Here is a 9,091-nt window from a genome sequence, read left to right as displayed (position 1 = left end):
ACTATGGAACCAGAATAAAGAAGAAAACCCCAAATGCTAGATCCCCGATCATCCCAACTGGGCTCCACTACTGATCAACTAGAAACGAAACAACACAACGAACATGATCTTCATCGAGCTCCCACTTGAGCTCAGATGCGTCACCTGCACTGGTATCATCGGCACCTGCAACTGTTTGGAAGTATCTGTGAGCCACGAGGACTCAGCAATCTCCCACCCACGAGATCAAGACTATTTAAGCTTATGAGTAGGAAAGGGTAATGAGGTGGAGCTGCAGCAAGCACTAGCATACATGGTGGCTAACTTACCCAAAAGAGAACGAGAAGAGAAGCAATGCACGGTAGTGAACTAGAAGTGATCAAGAAGTGATCCTGAAACTACTTACGTTCAAGCATAACACAAGAACCGTGTTCACTTCCCGGACTCCGCCGAGAAGAGACCATCATGGCTACACACGCGGTTGATTCATTTTAATTAAGTTACGTGTCAAGTTCTCTACAACCGGACATTAAAAAATTACCATCTGCCCATAACCGCGGGCACGGCTTTCGAAAGTTTAAAACCCTGCAGGGGTGTCCCAACTTAGCCCATCACAAGTTCTCACGGTCAACGAAGGATATTCCTTCTCCCAGGAAGACCCGATCAGTCTCGGAATCCCGGTTACAAAACATTTCGACAATGGTAAAACAAGACCAGCAAGACCGCCTGATGCGCCGACATACCGATAGGAGCTGCACATATCTCGTTCTCAGGGCAACAACGGATGAACACTACGTCCAGCTAAAACCAGCCCTCAAGTTTCCCCGAGGTGGCGCCGCTAGTGGCTCTGTTTTGGACCAACACTTAGAGAAGCACTGGCCCGGGGGGGTTAAAATAAAGATGACCCTCGGGAGCGCGACTCCTAAGGGAAAAGTAGGTGGTGGTGAGGCAAATGGTAAAACCAAGGTTGGCCTTGCTGGAGGAGTTTTATTCAAAGCGAACTGTCAAGGGGTCCCCATAACACCCAACCGTGTAAGGAACGCAAAATCAAGGAACATAACACCGGTATGATGGAAACTAGGCGGCAAGAGTAGAACAAAACACCAGGCATAAGGCCGAGCCTTCCACCCTTTACCAAGTATATAGATGCATTGAGTAAATAAGAGATATTGTGATATCCCAACATATCCATATTCCAACATGGAACAAACTTCATCTTCACATGCAACTAGCAACGCTATAAGAGGGGCTGAGCAAGCAGTAACATAGCCAAACAACGGTTTGCTAGGAAAGGTGGGTTAGAGGTGTCGGAGTAAACGACCACGGGTAGCCTAGCTGGCTCCCCCTGGCCCTTCTGAAAAAATTATGAGCCGATCCGGCCCTCCAGAATCCAAGACGTGGGTCCGCCTTCCCCTTTCCGACTGTCTCCCAGGCCGACTATCGGAAGGCGGCCCGGCTTTAGCCCTCATGAAGAAAGCCGCGGGAGGGCCGGCTCCAAGAAGCCGGCCGCGAGAAGGCCGACTCCAAGAAGCCGGCTCCCACAAAGAGGTCAAGATCGTACCCTCGAAGTATGCATCCACATAACGGCGATATGGCGGGGCGTGGCTACAGTAAAGCCTGCCACCCCCGAATCCTGGAGCACGCCTGGCACAGTGCGCTGTACGGGGTGGCCATGACCCGTCCGGCGCGGCACTGTTGCCATGTTGACCCTGATGCCACCCACGACGGGCCGTCAGCGCGGCCCACGGGCGGTGGGCCCCTTCAGGCAGAGAGGCCCCGAAGGCGGCCAGGCCTCCCCCAGTCGGCCCAAGACAGGGCCGGCTCCCCACAGCCGGCTTGCTTCCTCCCTCGAAGGAGACGCCTCATTAAGGAGAAAAGACGTGGTGAGGCTACAGTGATCGCGCACCGGGTGGCGGCACTATAGCCACGCCCACCTCGGGGAAGCCCTCGTCACCAGGTTTGAGGGAACAGTAACCAGCCACCGACAAGGCCCTTGACAGTGGGGCCTGCCTGTCGACCAAGGAGCCGGCAGCCGGCGGGCCCCAGCAGCCGGCGCGGAAGCCGGCGAGCGTAGACACAGACGGCTAGGGCCCACGCCTAGCCAGATTACCATTGTACCCCCGGGGGGTGGGCCTATATAAACCGCCCGGGGCACCCATGCAAAGGGTTGATCTGAGCTAGTTTTAGACACCACATAGAGAGGAGAGGAGAGCTATCTGTGCCCTTCTTCTTCTTCTCGCCAAACAGCTCAAGGAGCATCTTGTAGCCACTCGTTCATCTAGTGATCATGCGGAGACCCCGCAGAGCAGTAGTAGGGGTGTTATCTCCACGGAGAGCTCCGAAGCTGGGTAAGATTCGCCGGCGTGCATGTCTTCGCCACATCCCGTTTCCAGGCACCGGCGACGTCTTACTGGCTCCCACAATGATAAGCCACCCGTTGGCATATGTCGCACCTACCACCCGACATTTGGCGCCCACCATGGGGCCAGGTGCACCGTCGTCTGGAGACCTGTTCTGGACGGGAACCCTCTTCCTCCCCAGCGAGCGTAGCCAGCCCGGCACGCCCGATGGCGCTTGCCACGACGCGATGCAAGGCGTCACCAATGTCTGCGCAGCGAGCGGCCTCGCCGATCTCCTTGACGAGACCCTCATCTCCGACGAGCTCTCCTCTGACGCGGGCACCGACCACCTCGTCAACATCCTCGGCCAGCTCCACGTCTCCGGCGAGCCTGCTGTGGACTTGGAGTCTGTTGGCTCCACCGATCCGATGCCTGTCGACTCCGACATGGCCTCGCTCAACGCTTTCCCCACCGACGTCGCGATCTACAACGACCCGCTTCCCCGGGCCGATGGCTGCGATGGTGCCACCGCCGAGGTGATGGTCATCGGCCACGGCGGCGCTTCTGGCGAGGACGCCCTTGAAGCCCCGCATGCGGCGGTCCATGACTTGTCCATCCCCCTCCCAGCCGATCCCGACGCCGAAGCACTGGAGGCTCGCCGCCTCGCCCTCCTCGCGGAGGGCCGGAAGTTGGCTTCCATGAGACGCCTCACTGAAGCCCACCAGCGCGAAGCTAACCGAGCCGGCGTTGTCAGACAGCGCGGCGCTGCCCTCGCCGACACGCTAGGAGTCGACCGCCCAATCTACGCCACTCCACTCGAGAACCTGCGCGCTGCCCAGGCGGCCGTAGACGAGCTAGACGGACTGGGGGCCAAAGAACTCCCCCACATGACCAGACGCATCCAGCAACTAATCGATGCAGCCGCACAGCGGCACGAAGCCGATGCCCGCGCGGAAAGCTCTCCCCCGCGCCGAGAGCACGGAGCGACGTCCCGGACGCCGACTGCGGGTAAAACCCGCGCGCGACACGAGAAAGAGCCGGCTGCCAGTCGAAGCCGAACCTGGATCTCCATCGAGCGAGACGCAGAAGGCCGTCCCTGGGCCATGGAGCGGCGGGGCAACCCGCCTCCGCCTCCGCCTCGTGGGGAGAGATATCCCACCCCACCGCCTGTCACGCATCCGACTCTCAGCGGCCGACTAGGTCGCCGCAAAGGAGTCGGCGAGAACGACGCCCGCCATCGGATCGACCGCCTAGCGCGATCCCTGGCGCTAGAAGAAGAAGATGATGTTGGCCCGCCTCGCTTCGGCCCCCGCATCCGCGATGAGCCTTTCCCCAAAGGGTTCTCGCTCCCAAGAGACACGCCCAAGTACAACGGCTCCGTGAAGCTGGAAGATCGGTTGATCGACTACTCCACAGTGGTTCACATAGCAAACGGCAACAGGCGCGTTGCCGTGAAGTACGTGCCCCTCATGCTGCAAGGCACGGCGCGGACCTGGCTCAACAGCCTCAGGCCATACAGCATCAACAGCTGGCTAGACTACACAGAAGCCTTCGTCCGCGACTTCACCAGCACCTACAAGCGGGCTCCCAAGCCCAGACAACTCTCCTTGTGCGTACAAGGCCCCGCCGAATCCACTCGCGACTACCTCACGCGTTGGGCCGAGCTACGTAACTCTTGCGAAGGGGTGCACGAGGTGCAAGCCATAGAATACTTCACTGCCGGGTGCCGAGAAGGCACCCTCCTCAAGCACAAGCTCCTCTGCGACAAGCCGACTACCCTCGACGAGCTTCTGGTCATAGCGGACAAGTACGCCACCGCCGACTCCTCAATGAAGACTGAACTCCGGGTAGATGCGTCCGGGAAGGTACTCAACCCAGCGCCCAAGACGCCGGCTGGGGACTCCGGCCGACGTCCGTACCAGAACAACCACAAGCGCAAGGGCCCCGTGCCGCCCTCCACCAGTCGGCAGGTGGCCACAGTCGAAGACGAGCAGCCCGAAGGGCGGCCCGCACCCAAGAAGCAGAGGGGCGGCAGGCCGGCTTGGCAGCCGACCTTCTCCTACGAGCAAACTCTCGACGCCCCGTGCAAGTTCCACAGCGGCGCGAAGCCGTCCAACCACACAACCCGGAAGTGCCACTGGCTCACCCGAATCTCCAAAGGCGAAGGGCTCGCGCCGCCTCCGCCTGCTGGTCCGCCGCCTCCGGCTCCGCGACCGCCGAACGCTCGGCCAGCAGTCGGAGTTGTGCACGATGAGTTCCCCGACGAGCATGCCGCCTATGTCGTCTTTACAAGCCAGCCCGAAGGCTGGCGCAGCAGACGCCGAGAGCACCAGGAAGTCAACGTGGTCGCTACCAACCCCGCCGAGCACATGCACTGGTCAGAAAAGCCTATCAGCTGGAGCCGGGCCGACCACCCAGAGGTGATGCCATCTCCCGGCTCTTATGCGTTGGTTTTGGATGCCACCCTTGCAACGGACAGACGCGCTGCCCGTTTCTCCCGTGTGCTGATAGACGGCAGGAGTAGCATCAACATCCTGTACCGTGACACCTTGGAGAAGTTGAACGTCAAGACGAAGCAACTCATGCCTACTCAGACTGTGTTCCATGGCATTGTACCTGGCCTGTCCTGCGCCCCCATTGGCAAGATCAAGATTGATGTTCTCTTTGGGGACAAGGATCATTTCCGCTGGGAAGCGATCTGGTTTGAAGTGGTGGACCTAGAGAGCCCCTACCATGCATTTCTTGGCCGTCCTGCCTTGGCCAGGTTCATGGCTGTTCCCCACTATGCTTACCTCAAGATGAAGATGCCGAGCGCCAAGGGCATCATCACCATAGCCGGCGATTACAAGAAATCTTTCGAGTGCGCAGCAGCCAGCAGCCGGCTGGCCGAGTCCCTTGTGATTGACAAAGAAAAGAAGATGTTGGACCGAGTCGTGGCCATGGCCAGCAAACAGCCGGCCCTGTCCCCCGATCCCAAGGAGTTTGATGCCCAAGGATCTTTCCAGCCGGCCAAGGAGACGAAGAAGATACCTCTCGACCCCGAGCACCCAGAAAGGTTTGCCGTCATCGGGGCAAACCTAAACAGCAAATAGGAAGGCGAGCTCGCTGATTTCCTCCGTGAGAATCGGGACGTCTTTGCATGGTACCCTAAGGACATGCCGGGTGTTCCGAAGGAATTCGCCGAGCACAAGCTACACGTCCGAGAAGGCACAAAACCAGTCAAACAACCCCTCCACCGACTGTTGGAGGAGAAAAGAAGGATTGTAGGAGAAGAGATAGCCCGGCTTCTGGCAGCCGGCTTCATTATGGAGGTTTTCTTTCTAGAGTGGCTCGCCAACCCGGTCCTCATGCTAAAGAAGAACAAGTGGCGCATGTGCATAGACTACACGAGCCTCAACAAGGCCTGCCCCAAAGATCCCTTTGCCCTGCCAAGGATTGATCAAGTGATAGACTCCACTGCCGGATGCGAGCTGTTGAGTTTCTTGGATGCTTACTCAGGATACCACCAGATAAAGCTAGATCCGGCTGACCGCCTGAAGACCGCCTTCATCACGCCATTCGGAGCTTTTTGCTACCTGACCATGACATTCGGCTTAAGAAATGTCGGTGCCACTTTTCAGCGTTGCATGCAGAAGTGCCTCCTCAAGCAGCTCGGCAGAAATGCCCACATCTACGTAGACGACATTGTGGTGAAGACGGAGAAGCGCGGCACCTTGCTGGAAGACCTCAAGGAAACATTTGAGAACCTGCGCCGGTTCCAGATCAAGCTCAACCCCGAGAAATGCGTGTTCGGAGTGCCAATCGGCCAGCTCCTAGGCTTCCTGGTCTCCGAACGCGGCATCGAATGCAACCCAGTAAAGATCAAGGCCATTGAGAGAATGGCGATTCCCACCAAACTTCGAGACGTCCAGAAGTTCGCCGGGTGCTTGGCCTCCCTGAACCGCTTCATCAGCCGGCTCGGAGAGAAAGCTCTCCCCCTCTACCGCCTCGTGAAGAAGACCACTCACTTCGAGTGGAACGACCAAGCCGACCAAGCTTTTCACAAGCTGAAGAAGATGCTGGCCACGCCGCCTGTCCTGGCGGCGCGACTGAGAAAGAGCCCATGCCCCTCTACATTGCTGCAACCAGCCGGGTGGTCAGCACCGTCATCGTAGTCCAACGCCCAGAAGAGGGCCGAGCACAGCCGGTCCAGAGGCCGGTGTACTATTTGAGTGAGGTGTTGTCTACCTCGAAGCAGAACTACTCGCACTACCAGAAGATGTGCTATGGCGTGTACTTCGCCGCCAAGAAGCTGAAGCCCTACTTCCAAGAGCACCCCATCATGGTCGTATGCACCGCCCCGCTTGCCGAGATCATAGGCAGCCGGGACGCATCCGGCCGGCTGGCGAAATGGGCCATCGAGCTGGCCCCCTACACGATCTTCTACCAAGCTCGCACCGCCATCAAGTCCCAAGCATTGGCCGACTTCCTCATCGACTGGGCCGAGACCCAGTACCTGCCGCCAGCTCCCGACTCCACTCATTGGCGCATGCACTTCGACGGGTCCAAGATGCGCACCGGCTTGGGAGCCGGCGTCATCCTCACCTCTCCCAAAGGCGACAAGCTCAGATACACGCTGCAAATTCACTTTGCCGCCTCCAACAACGTGGCCGAGTACGAGGCGCTCATACACAGGCTCCGGCTTGCCAAAGAGCTCGGCATACGCCGGATCCTATGTTACGGCGACTCGGACTTGGTAGTCCAGCAATCATCCGGTGACTGGGATGCCAAGTACGCAAATATGGCAAGCTACCGCTTCCTCGTTTAGCAGATCAGCGGGTACTTTGAAGGATGCGAGTTCCTCCACGTACCGCGAGCCGACAACGAGCCAGCTGATACCCTGGCTCGAATAGGCTCCACTCGGCAGGCAATACCAACTGGTGTCTCTCTGCAACGCCTCCTCAAGCCGTCTATCAAGCCGTCTCCAGAGTCCGATTCCATCTTCGTGCCGCCTGACCCCGACGCAGCCGGGTCCAGCTCGAAGAACCAAGCAGGTGACTCGGGGACTTCGATAGTCGGCCCGGGGACGTCAGTAGGCGGCTCGGGGACTTCCGTAGTTATGCCCGACCCGGGGACTGCCACACCCGGCTCGGGGACTGTGGTAGTCGGCCCAGGGACTGCACCAACACAAAGGCGGCGGCCGACTCCAGCATTTCACCACCCAGCCCGCCCGCCCTGGTCGCAGTAGTCGTGTTGGCAATAGAAGAAGTCACAACTCCATCATGGGCCCAATCCATCCTCAACTTCCTAATAAACCAAGATCTGCCGGCTGACGAAACAGAGGCAAGACAAGTCCAACGCCGAGCCAGAGCATACACAATCGTCAACAGAGAGCTCGTCAGGCACAGTGTCACTGGAGTCTTCCAGCGATGCGTCGAGCAAGAGAAGGGCATTGCAATCCTCAGGGACATCCACCAAAGAGAATGCGACCACCATGCGGCCTCAAGATCACTCGTCGCCAAAGCTTTCCACCATGGGTTCTTTTGGCCGACTGCTTTGAATGACGCCAAGGAGTTAGTTAAACATTGCAAAGGGTGCCAAGTCTTTAGGTCCAAGCAACACATGCCGGCTTCGGCACTCAAGACCATTCCCCTCACTTGGCCCTTCGCTGTTTGGGGACTGGACATGGTGGGCCCATTCAAGACGGCACGCGGCGGCATGACACATCTACTTGTCGCCGTGGACAAATTCACCAAATGGATTGAGGCAAAGCCGATCAAGAAGCTGAATGGGCCGACTACCGTGACATTCATCGCAGATATAATAACTCGGTACGGCGTGCCACACAGCATCATCACCGACAACGGCACGAATTTCGCCAAGGGAGCATTGGCACGTTTCTGCGCGACGCAGGGCATCCGGTTGGACTTAGTGTCCGTTGCCCACCCGCAGTCAAACGGCCAAGTCGAGCGAGCCAACGGCCTCATCCTTCCGTCATCAAGCCCCGACTGGTCGTACCACTGGAACATTCGGCCGGCTGTTGGCTCGATGAGCTGTCGGCCATCCTCTGGAGTCTGCGCACTACCCCAAACAAGTCAACTGGCTTCACTCCTTTCTTCCTCATCTATGGTGCCGAGGCGGTCATCCCAACTGACATCGAGTTCGACTCGCCTCGGGTAACCATGTACACGGAGGCGGAGGCCAAGGAAGCACGAGAAGACGGCGTCGACCTGCTGGAAGAAGGCCGGCTGTTAGCCCTCAGTCGGTCCGCCATCTACCAGCAGGGCTTGCGCCGCTACCACAGCCGGAAGGTCAGACCAAGATCTTTCAAAGAGGGCGACCTCGTGCTCCGGCTGATCCAGCGAACAGCCGGCCAGCACAAGCTCTCGGCCCCTTGGGACGGCCCGTTTGTCATCACCAGAGCGCTCGGAAATGACTCCTACTACCTGATCGACGCACAGAAGCCGAAGGTAAGAAAGAGAGACGACTCCGGCAAGGAGTCGGAACGACCATGGAACACCAACCTCCTCCGAAGATTTTACAGTTGAAATGCAGTGTGTATCACGCTAACTTTTGTACTAAGTACGAGACAATAGGCCCCCCGAGGAGAGCTCGGGGACTGCCATCTTTTATCTATGAATGAAGAGTATCATGCTTATGATCATGTCATTACATTCACTTTTTTCGTCCGGCACCGGGTTCGACTAGTCGACCCGGGGACTGGCCGCCTTGAGTTATATTAGAAGTCCTACCCGCGGTCAGACAAGTAGTGTGCCGGCACCCAAGCCTTCTCT

The sequence above is a fragment of the Triticum urartu genome, chromosome 3A, assembly GCF_056163025.1.
Source record: "Triticum urartu cultivar PI428250 chromosome 3A, HENAU_Tu73, whole genome shotgun sequence".
Taxonomy (NCBI): domain Eukaryota; kingdom Viridiplantae; phylum Streptophyta; class Magnoliopsida; order Poales; family Poaceae; genus Triticum; species Triticum urartu.
Note: the sequence above shows the minus strand (reverse complement) of the source record.